The 12,200-nt window shown below is 41.6% G+C and overlaps 1 protein-coding gene across 3 annotated transcripts in view; it reads left to right on the top strand.

Annotated features, from left to right (window-relative positions):
* LOC124227268 (butyrophilin subfamily 1 member A1-like) overlaps window positions 1–12,200 on the top strand; it is a 46,825-nt gene that overhangs the window by 6,484 nt on the left and 28,141 nt on the right. Inside the window, exons 4-7 of one of the 3 annotated variants that reach the window (XM_046641119.1) lie at window positions 183–290; window positions 1,729–1,921; window positions 2,634–2,763; window positions 5,394–5,511. The exons of 1 other annotated variant lie outside the window; for it this stretch is intronic. The gene's annotated coding sequence lies outside the window, so the exon portion shown is untranslated. The remainder of the gene's footprint in view (window positions 1–182; window positions 291–1,728; window positions 1,922–2,633; window positions 2,764–5,393; window positions 5,512–12,200) is intronic. One more of the 3 variants, XM_046641118.1, reaches the window with a different exon arrangement.

Below are 12,200 nucleotides of genomic sequence, written 5' to 3'. Positions count from 1 at the left end.
GTGGAGGAACATTGAGGGGGGGATGAGGGAGGGGCCTTCTGTCCCTGACAACCCCTGGGGAGGTAGGGGGAAGTAGGACAGCATGGCTGGAGGACAGGTGATGGGAGGGGAGAACGGGGCTGCTGGGGGCCCTGGAAGCAGTCTCAGCCCTTCTGTTTGTTGATGTGGTTTCTCCTTTCTAGACAAGTTGGCTGCCCCGTGCCCAGGAGGGTCAGGATCTGGAAGCAGAGGTGTGGGGTGATGAGAGACCTCCTATTCCTCTTCCCAGGAGAGGATGTTTGTTTTGTGAGGTCAGTACAGATGCTTCTTAGAGAATCTGCAACTTTCCCTAAATTGAAACCGCTAACCTTGGCAGAGGGAACCCCGGGGACTTCTGGGCCCCACCCTGGCCCTTGCCGGGGACTTAGTTTTCTCCTTGTGGGGAATGGGCAAGATGCTGGGCTGGTTTTGGGGGAAATCTTGGCCTTCCTTCTGAGGGGAGCGTATCAGATCATCATCCATGATAAATGAACATCGTCTGCACTAAGCTTTGCAGTCTGGATTATCTGTAGCAAACACCGCATTTGGGTTGGTTCTCCTCCCCCTACATCTCCTGCCCTCCACCGCAGAGATCCCTGGGATGCAAGGAATTCACTGAATTCAAAATTGGAGAAAGGAAAATCACAAAAGAGAATTCTTTGCCCTGACAGCCTACCTTCTTGAGTCAACCCAGGACAACTTTGGGGTCAGCCACACACTGAGTTACTCTAGCAGCACAAGAGAACTGAGAGTCCAGGGTGTCTGGAGGTGTTAGCAGCAGCTGTGCAGAGCCCCAGCATTGAGGCACCAACGGCCACAGCCTGGTGCACTCTGAGTACCTTTCCCTGCCAACGAATATATACTTTGCCAGCACCATTCTTTATTATTTTTTTTATTTTTAAACTTTTTATTTTGAAATAATTTTAACTCACAAAAAAGGGACAAGAATACTAAAAACAATTCCAGGATATTCTTCACTCAGATTCACCAACTGGTATCATTTGATCACATTTGCTTTATCATTATTTCTCTAAATACACATTAGCATTTTTCTCTGAACCATATGAGAGTAAATTGCACATAACATCCCTTTATTGGTAAAAATATTGGTGTGAATTACTTGAGAACAAGAACATTTTTTTACATAACCACAATATAAATATAAAAACCAGGAAAGTCAGACTGATATAATACCATGATCTAATCTACAGTGCACATTCAAAATTTGCCAATTGTCCCATAACGTCCTTTATAATGATTTTTTTTTCTTGGTCCAGGATCTAGTCCAGGATCACACATTGCACTTAGATGTCATGTCTTTTCAGTTTCCTTTAATAAGCTCCTTAGACTTACTGTGTCTTTCATTATTTATTCAAAATTGACATTTTTGAAGAATACAGGTCAGTTATTTTATAGACTATCCTAAATTTAGGTATGTCTGATATTTCTTCAGTTTTGCATTTTTGGCCAGGAATAACAGAGAAGTGATGTTGTGTCCTTCTCAATGCATCATAGCAGGAGGTATATGAGCCAACATCATTCTTCATGGTTGACTAATATTCCACTGTATGGGGAACTCTAATTCACTGAAACCAATTTCCTATTGTAGGGCATTTAGGTGGATCTCAATCTTTAAAAATATGATCAACTATGCTGCAATGAATATTCTTGAACATGCATATTTGCATGGTTGTCTATTTATTTCCTCAGGCTAAATTCCTAGAAGTGAAACCACTGAGTCAAAGGGTCAAGGGATAGACTTATTCTGAAAGCTTTTGGCATCTAAGTGTTGCCAAATCATTCTCCAGAGAGCGGCGCAGGACTTTACACTCCTGGCAGTAGTGTCTGCACGTGCCCTTACTCTCGCCAACCCTGGGAATTGGAATCCTTGCCACTTTGATAGGTAAAATGGTATCTCGTTGTTGTTTTAAATTGTGCTTTGTTGTAGGGTTAACATTATTTTCATCTGTTTCATGGCTATTCATGTTTCTTCTTTCACGAGTTGCCTGTCCAGGATTCTGTCCCATTGTCCTACTTATGTCATTGTCATTTTCCCGTCACTGTTCTTAGTCGAGGAGACAGCTGTGGGTGTAGAGACCTGGGCAGAAGAAACCCAGTGTGAAAAGTTCCTGCTTTTGTACCGTCTGGTTTGCTGACTGGGCGGGGTGTGGATTTGGTGTTCATGAGAAGTGAAAAAAAAAAAAAAATAGAAAGAGATACCAGGCTGCTTGTGGAACCATGAAGAAGACCTGAAAGTGGAAAGAACTGAACTTTCCATTTCTGCCATGTTTCTGACCTCATATTTTTTGTGGAAAAGGAGGCTTGGGCATTAGGCTGGAACTTGAGGGCAAGAAGAGGAAATGGTAAAAGAGACAGAGAAGGAGTGGTTAGGTAGAAGCGGAACCCGGAGTGTGGTAGTGCAGAAGCTAAGTTTAAAGACAGTGTCAGGAAGGTGCACAGCCCACTTCTTGCCTTATCCCTGCCTAAGGGAAGGCTGTATGCACCTGCTCAGGTGTTATGAGCTGTGCCCGGGCCCCATATACTCCCTGGCCTCTAGGACCTTACAGCCCAAAAGAGTCTTGATGCTTCCCTAAAAGCTTGTTTCTCTTTCCCAGTGGCTTCCCAATGGTCATGGCTAATGAGGGTGGTACATGATCATCATAGAGGGCTGCAGATACCAGGAACACAGAAAGTTCTCTCTGGTGTAAAATGACCTCTTTCCCTCCAACATCCCATCAAACAGAGGTTTGTTTTACTCAACTGACTTTTCTTTCATTTTATATCCCCTGAAAAAGATGAACCTGTCAATCATTCATACTTTAGTCATGGGGACTTTTGACCTTAAGAGGATCCACCTCTAAGGTGGACCCTGATAATGTGACCAAACACAAATATGATAATAGCTTGTTGTAGATGTAGAAATATGCAAGAGTGATCCACCCTGAGAGATTATTTGTGAATATATAGTGCTTCCCTGCTGGTTACTCCTCATCTCTCCAACTTCTTCTTCCTCTTCTTCTTCTTCTTTTTTTTTTTTTTTGTGAGGAAGAGTGGCCCTGAGCTAACTTCTGTGCCCATTTTCCTCTATTTTTGTATGTGGGACTCTGCCACAGCATGGCTTGATGAGTGGTGTAGGTCGTGCCCAGGATCTGAACCTGTGAACCCTGGGCTGCCGAAGCAAAGCACATGAACTCAACCACTGTGCCACCAGGCTGGCCCCCTCCCCAACTTCTTACCACTGCAGTGCCCATACCTCAATTCCTGGACCTCTTTTATTTTTCATCTGTCCCTAGGTGATCTCATCCAGTCTCATGGCTCCCACCAGATTTAAATATTACCTATGAAGACCATCTTTGTGCTGATGAGTCCCAAATTTGTGTTTCTAGATTAAACCATTCCCTTTAACTCCAAACTCATACTTCCAATGTCTAAAGAGTACCTCAAACTCAACATGTCCAGAACTGATTTGATCTTCCCCTCTAAACCTTCTCTTCCTTCTCGATAGACTTGAGCTTTGCAATTCTATTCTTTCAGTTGTTCAGGCCTCAAACCTTGGAGACACTACAAACTCCTCTCTTTTTCTCATATTCTACATCCAATCTGTCTTAAATGCTCTTGGCTCTACCTTCAAAATAGATCCAGAATCTGAGCAATTCTCATCTCTTCTCATCCCTGCTGTTAACACCCTAGTCCAAGCCACCATCACCTCTTGCATCTCCTAACTTGCCTCTCTGCTGTTGTCCTTACTCCTCTCGGCAATTTCTCTATACAGTAGCCACAGTGAGTCTGTTAAAATATGAGTTAGATCATGTCACTCCTTTGCTCAAAACCTTCCAATCACTTCTCCACTCACTCAAAGTAAAGCTATATTCCTCACAGGGCCTATAAGGCCCCACACATCTGCCCCCTCCCTCCTCTGCCCTGTTCACCTCTCTGACTTCATCTCCTATTACTCCTCCCCACTATTGTGCCACACTGGCCCCCTCGCTGTTCTTTCAACAGGCACCTTCACTTCTTAGGGCCTTTGCATTTGTTCTTCCCACTGCCTGGACCTCTTGCTTCCCCAGCCATCTGCATGGCTTGCTTCCTCACCTCAAAAGGCATCTTAAAATTTGTACAAAAATGCTAAGGACCCAGAATAGCCAAAACAATTTTGAAGAAGAATAAAGTGGAAGGTTTATACTTCCCAATTTCAAAAGTTGCTACAAAGCTACGATAATCAAGACAGTGTGGTATTGGAGTAAAGTTAGACATGTAGATCAATGCAATAGGATTGATTTATGGTCAATTGATTTTAACAAAGGTGCCAAGGCAATTAAAGGGGAGAAAGGCAATTCTTTTCAACAAATAGTACTGAGACAATTGGTTCTCCACATGCAAGAGAATGAATTTGGACCCTTACTTCACACATTACAGAAAAATTAACTCAAAAATTAACCCCAATCAATCACAGACCTAAATGTTAGAGCTAAAACTATAAAACTATTAGAGCGAAGCCTAAGAGCAAATATCATGATCTTGAGTTAGATGATGATTTCTTACATATGACATCAAATGCACAAGCAACAAAATAAAATATTGATAAATTAGACTTCATTAAAATTAAAAATTTTTGTGCTCCAAATGGCACTTCAAGAAAATAAAAAGTCAAGCAACAGAGTGGGAGCAAATGTTTGCAAATCATATATCAGATAAGGGACTTGTACAGAATATACAAAGAACTTTTATAATTCAATAATGACAACTAAAAAATAGGCAAAATATTTGAATAGAAGTTTCACCAAAGAAGATATACAAATGGCTGATAAACACATGAAAATATGCTGTTTAGGGTTCACTCAGCTTCCTGAATTCATAAGTTTATGTCTTTTGCCAAATTTGGGAAGTTTTCAGCCATCATTTCTGAGAATACATTTTCCTGCCCCACCTTCTTTCTCCTCTCCTTCTAGGACTCTGATGACGTGAATGCTAGATCTTTTTTTATAGTCCCATAAATCTCTGAATCTCTGTTCATTTTTTTGGTCTATTTTCTCTCTGTTGTCCAGACCTAGTAATTTCTATTCATCTATCTTTAAGTTCACTGAATCTTTCCTTTGTTCTCTCCATTTTGCTGTTAAGCCAACCCGCTGAGGTCTAAATTTTGTTTATTGTATTTTTAAGCTATAAAATTTCTATTTGGTTCTTTATATTTTCCTTTTCTTTGCTGAGATTACTTGTTTTTTCATTTTTTCAAGAGAGTTTGTATTTGCTTGTTGAAGCATTTTAAATACTTACTTTAGAATACTTATCTGCTTTAAACATATGTCATATATTCCAACATTGAAGTCATCTTGAGCGTTGGTGTCTGTTGATTGTCTTTTCTTACTCAATTTCAGATTTTCCTGGTTCGTGGCATGAGAAGTGATTTTCTGTTGTATCCTGGACATTTTGGGTGTTATGTTATAAGACTCTGCATTTTATTTAAATCCTCTGACGCTCTGCGGGTGGGGAAAAGTAGGTAGTGCATCATTATTGTTAGGTGGGGGCAGAAGTCTAGCTTCCTCATCTGGCCTCTGTTGACACTTGGGTGGGGGCATTCTTGTAGCTGCTGGGTGAGGTTGAGAGTTCAGGCTCCCTACTAGGTCTCTGCTGACACACACTGACTGGGAGAGAGTGAAGTACATCATTACTGCTTCCATTTGGTTTCCAGTGACATTGTGATAGAGGGGGACTTGGTACCGCTAGGCAGGGCTGAAAGTCTCAGTTTCCCACTTGGCCTTCTCTGACCCCATGCCAGCAGGCGGAGGGGCACCTTGTTAAAGCTGGATGTCTAGATTCCCCAGTAGTCCTCTGCTGGTAGGGTTTTTTTTTCTTGATATTTGGCTGGAATATGGCAGTTGTTGTCTAAAAGTTTTCTGTCCAGCTAGGCTGTCCCTTTCTTGGTCCTTTGACTAGAAGCTTTTAGGTCTTTGTGTATATGTGTGTGTCCCTGTTAGAGTGTCCTGGTTCTGGCTTTTCTAGCACCCAGTCTCATATATTTGAGGCAAAAAGAAAACCTAGGGAATTTACCACCATGTTTTTCTTTGGGTCTTGAGATTCCTAGTCAGTCTCCCTTCTCTCCATCTTTCAGAGTCTTCTTGCATTTGTTTTATAAAATAACGTCCAGGATTTTAGCTGCACTTACCAGGAGGAATCAAAAGTGCATCTGTACCATCTTGTCCTGGAACTGGAAGGCAGGTTGACAAGTCCTTAAAATGTCCAACATAGACTTACCATATAGCTCAGCAATTCCATTTCTAGATATCTACTCAAGAAAAATGAAAGCATATGTCCATACAAATACTTGTACACAAATGTTCATAGCGGTATTAGTCACAATAGTCATAAAGCAGAAACAAGCCAAATAACCATCAACTGGTGAATGAATAAATAAAATGTAATATAGCCATACAATGGAATACTATCCAGCAATAAAAAGAAATGAAATACTGTTTGCTACAATATGAATGAACCCCAAAAACATGTTAAGTGAAAGAAATCAGATTCAAGAGGCCACATATTGTATGATTCTATTTACATAAAATGTTCAGAAGAGGCAAATCCATATAGAGAGAAAGATTACTTTGTTGCCTAGGGCTGGGCATAAGACAAATGAGCACCTTTTTGAGGTGATGGAAATGTTCTAAAATTAGATTATGGTGATGGTTTCACAGCTCAGTAAATATACTAAAATCTTTGAATTGTACACTTAAAATGAGTGAATTTTAAATTCACTCATATAAATATATGAGGTATATAAATTATGCCTCCATAGATCTGTTTCAGAAAAGAGAGTCAGAGGAGAGGAAGTGGAGACATTTTGTATTGCAAACTTTCTTAAAGAATTTTGCTGTTAAGAGTTGCAGAGAAAAGATGTATAGCAGGAGGGCATATGAAGTGAAGGGAAAATTTTTTTAAACTTATTATTACAGAAAATTTCAAATTCCACATAAGTGGAAAACCCTCATAGATCCATCATCCAGATACAATAATCATTAACTCAGGGCCACTCTGATTCCATCTCTACTCCCACCCGTCAACCCTAGATTATTTTAGAACAAATCCTAGACATCATATCATTTATATCACAAATATTTTAGTATCTCTAAAAGACAAGAAATCTTAAAAATACATAACCACAGTGTCATTATCATGTCTAAAAATTCACAATAATTCCTTAGTAAACTAAAATATGTGGCCAATGTTGAAATTTACCAAATCATCTAATAAATATATATGCCCTTTGTTTGAATCAGGATTAAAACAAGATCCACTCATTGCGTTTGGTCGATATGTCTCTTAAGTCTTTCTTCTTTTAAATAGACCTTATTTTTAAGAACAGAAAAATTGAGAAGTCTTACAGAAAACTTGAGAAGATAGTATGGAGCGTTCCTATGCACCCTGCACTCAGTGTTCTCTATTATTAACATCTTACGTGAGTATAGTACATGTGTTTTAGTTACTGAATCAATATTGATAAATTATCATTTTCTTAGTTTTTAGTTACTGTCCTTCATCTGTACCAGGATCCCAGGTAGGATCCCACCTTACATGTATTTGTCATGTATCCTTGAGCCCTTCTTGGCTGTGACTGTTTCTCAGACTTTTCTTTGTTTGATGACCTTGACAGTTTTGAGGAATACTGGTTAGGTGTTTTGTAGGATGCCTCTCTTTTGGGATTTGTTTGGTGGTTTTCCTCATGGTTAGATCGAGAATTTAAGTCTCTTTTAGTCTTTCTTTTCTTGGCATTTATTTGTTGACTAAATGGCTTGTTTCCTATAGAATTTTCCACATTCTAAATTTTGCTAATTGCATCCCTCTGTCATTTATTGCGTTCCTCTGCCTCCCTCATTTTTTTCTGTAAACTGGTAGTTAAATTTAAAGACTTGATATGAGTCAGGATCTATTTTTTGGCAACGATACATCATAGGTAGTGTTGTGCTGTGTTTTTCCATCAGGAGGCAGATAATTCTAGTTGGCAGCCATTGATAAGCATTGCATAGATCCATTATTTTATTAGGGGCTGTAAAATGGTGATATTCTAATTCTATCATTATGTCTTTGTTTATTTTATTTATACAGAGAAACTATGCCTCATCCGCTATTTCAACAAGATTTATTTAGGAAAGGCAGATCAATACCTTTCTTTACTCTTTATTTACCACTTTTCAGAATAATGAGTTCATTCTCTAGCATCCTCCAAAGGTAACCAATGAGTTTTTATTTAGTATTACTATGAATAAATCAACTTTAATGTGGTTTAATCCCTTTCAGTGGTTATTTTTATTGATGCTCAATGTGTCCCATATTTGGCCAGCATGAACCTCATGTTGACATGACTCTAGTGTCTTTGATGGCTTTCTTGCCATTAGGGTCGTCTTATACATATGCTGCTATATGGTTTTTTTTTTTAAAGTGGAAATGGTACTAAGAGACCTCAATTTGGGTTCAAAGAAGGTTTTTACTTATTCATTTTTTAAGACAGGAAGTATAACATGTTTGCTTGCTGATGGATGTGATCCACTGCAGGGGGAAAGGTGATGCTGCAGGAGGGGCAGGGTTGCTAGAGGAATGTCCTTGAGTAGGTGAGAGGTGCTGGGGTCCAGCACCCAAGTGGAGGGTTGGTTATCAGCTGAAAGTGAAGAGGAGGGAGGGTTTGTAGTGAAGAAGAAAATGTGAAATAATTGCTTTGAAAGTTTATGAGTGAGTGACCAGGAAAATGCTGGGTACTTCTCATGACCAACTTGAAGTTTGTGATTATAAATATTCTATGTTTTTATCCAAGTACTTCAGCTGCTTGGATGCAGGCATGGAGTAGATGGGAAGTTGGATTCAGCCAAAGCTGGGCTTTTGCCAGGCTGGTGGGATGGAGAGAGTGAGGGAAATGAGAGTTGAGTGTGCAAGGTAGCTATTATAATAATGGGTTATGAAATCTAGGTGGGCTAAGGTTGAGAGGGGGCAGAATCTTTTAGTGTCAGGGTCAGAGGGGCTGGAGGTCTGGGGAGTGGAAAAATAATTGGAGAGAAGGGCAGGAGAGAGTGACTTGCAAAGACAGGAAGTGCTGAGCACAGCGTGGGATACTTAAAACTGAGATTATGGTGAGATTACAGGTCCAGGTAATGACAAGGCCAAGGTATGACTGTGAAGTAGGTGGCTGTGGTACAGAAGGACAACATCACTGGAGGTGAGGGGATCAAGAGGTCAAGGTGAGAGGCCAAGGTGTTGGGTGGATTGTCTTGGTTGATAGAGAAGGCACCAAGAATAGTAGTAGGAGTGGGGTGAGGAGAAGACAATGACCCAGGGGCTGAACTCTTCAATGGCTGGTGGAGGGAAGGGGGTGCCTGGAAGGCTGTTAAATGCTGGCAACAGGAGTGGCTGAGGGTGATGTAGAATGTCTGCAACCACTTCAAAGCAGCTGAGGCCCTGCAATCCCCTTGACCACCAGAGAAATAATCCCATATATTCATTCTCTCATTCATTCTTTCTTCAACAAAAATTGATCATCCGTCCTATGATAAGCAATACCCGTCCCTCCCCCCCCCGGCCCCCACCAAAACCTAAATGCATTAATCATGGAGTTGTCCTACAAAGTCAGGACATTCTCAGGACATCCTCAGTTAATCAGACATCCCACTCAATCCTTCTGGTTAATCGGCTTTTTTTTTTGTATAATAGTGAAGTATAATGAACAAAGCTTTCGGGATTGAAATTCTCATGTAATGAATTCGAAGATATGAAAACGCTTTGTTCCTGCAGAAAGCCCCATCCTTCATAGAAGCCAGGTGACCTCTTGACAGGGAATCAAAGTGAAAAGTGCTGTCAGGGTGGAGAGAGAGGAGGTGGTGATATAAGAGTTACCTGTGGAGTTGAAGGACTTTGGAGTTGAAAGCCATCTTAGGGACGACCTTGCCTGTAGTTTTCCAACTTTTTCTTTCCATCCTCTCAAATGTAGAGGAGTTTTGTCAGTCAAAATCATACCTGGGATCCCCAAATAGGAAACAGATACAGGATCAGTGCTCTAGTTGAGCTGGCGTCTCCTGAGACAGCACAGCCACCCAGAGTGTCCCTGAGAGGTTCCCGTGGGATCTAGGATTCTGGGGAACACAGTTTGAATACTGCTCACTTGGTCTCATTTCTAATTCCCTTTTTTGCTGAGGCCCAGAGAGAAGTGACCTGCCCAAGGAGGACTCAGCTCCCAGAGCCCACTGTCTGGCCCTTTGGTCACATGTGGCTGAGGAGGCCGCAGATGAAGGCAGAGCAGGGATGGAGATGAAGACAGCGCCTCAGTTCTTGAGTCCTCATTGAATAGCTTGTGTGTCTTTCATTAGTATTTCTGACTCTGGAGACAACATTTTTGTACAACAAAAGGCACACTGGGTAATTTTTTGTTGGGGGAGAGAAGAGTGTAATATAATGGAAAAAACATGGCTTGGGAGTTTGACACACTGGATTTAAATCTTGCCTTCCCCACCACTAACTAGCTGTGTGACATTGGTCAGACTAACTAACCTCTCTGAGCCTCACTTACTTCCCTGATCTGCAAAGAAAAGATAGTAATCTAACGTAGAGGAACTTGTGGGAACTACATGAGATAATGTTTATACAGTGTCTGGCCCACAATAAGTAATCAAGAAATGGCAACTTTTATAAATATTATTGGAATTTGTCCTTTTTATTAGTGGAAGGATGACTGTATCCCCTAACATTTCCTGAATGACCTCCTTCCAGCTTCAGAGAAGCTTCGATTTCCTGGGAACTGGGGTTTCGTGAATCAGGCTTATTGCCTTCCTCATCCCCTCAGAGAATGACTTGCAGGGGCCCCTCTCCCCACATCCATCTCCCAGCTTCCCTGGGATGCTCCCCACAGATGACCATTATGGTCAACAGGGCCTTTGCTTGGGTTCTTGGTTCTTGGATATTTGTGGGAATTCATCACATGCTCTTAGTCGAGTGTCCGCTCTGGACTCATGGAAGGTGTAGACAGGAGTCCCTGGGGCTTTTGGACAGTAGCTTTGCCGTTGTTCCTGATGGCGCTGATCTCCTTTCATGATGTGAGATCCCACAGTAGTTCCTTCTGGAAAGCCTGGCCTGGGAGGAGGGAGTGGGCTGGGGAAATGCCTGGCTCTCCAGGGCTGGGATCTAGCCCTGTGGGCTCATGTCACAGCACAGGGTGCATCCTCCCTAAGTCAGTGAGCTGTGCCTGTCCCCCTTTCACCTTCACAAGACTGGCCCCAGGGCACTCAGACCTTCGTAGGGGAGCTGGGTCTGGTGTGGCTCAGTGAGTGGGTGCTGGATGAAGATGGTGGGAGATGCGCGGAGAGATACCGGGGGGATGTAGCCAGAGGGTGGGCAGCATTGTTGGTTATCCCTTTCCCAGAAAGATTGACAATTAACCCTGAAAATAGACATTAAAATTTTTACTGGACGTACATGATCACGAATTGATTCAGACAATCCTCCATTTTAAATTTAGAAACTATTGCACAAACAGGCAAAAGTTAGAGATAGCACAAGGAATTATTTATTCAATTTTTTTTGGAAGAGAAGAGTAATCATGTGCTGGAGTCTAGTACAAGGAAGGAATCTATTAAAATATTAAAGAAATTTAAGGGGCTGGCCTGGTGGCGCACTGGTTAAGTTTGCATGTTCCGCTTTGGCGGCCTGGGGTTCACTGGTTCAGATGCCAGGTGCGGACATGGCACTGCTTGTCAAGCCATGCTGTGGCAGGCGTCCCGCATATAAAGTAGAGGAAGATGAGCACAGATGTTAGCTCAGGGCCAGTCTTCCTCAGCAAAAAGAGGAGGATTGGAGGCAGACGTTAGCTCAGGGCTAATCTTCCTTAAAAAAAAAAAAGAAGAAAAATTTAAGTCCAAAAATTTCTAAGTACAAGAATGACAGGATAAGTAAAATAAGAAAACAATAAGACAGTAAATGTCCCCAAGCCAAGGAATCCTAAGGGTTTGTGAATCTGTATATTTTCTCTTTTTTCCTGCTTCTTTTGCCAAACTTTACCAACCACTTGCTGAGGAGAGAGGTCTGTTGGCTGTGTCTTCAGTGTTTTCTCAGTAATAAGAGGAAGCCCTTAGGCAGCACAGGGGGGTTGGAATGGAAAGGAGAAGTGGTTGCTGGAGGCATAAGCTGGGGCCCAAAGGGCCAGGGGAGGC

This window comes from Equus quagga, chromosome 15 (genome assembly GCF_021613505.1).
Source record: "Equus quagga isolate Etosha38 chromosome 15, UCLA_HA_Equagga_1.0, whole genome shotgun sequence".
NCBI lineage: Eukaryota > Metazoa > Chordata > Mammalia > Perissodactyla > Equidae > Equus > Equus quagga.
The sequence above is the reverse complement of the archived record's forward strand: the minus strand, read 5'-3'. Positions and strand labels throughout refer to the sequence as shown.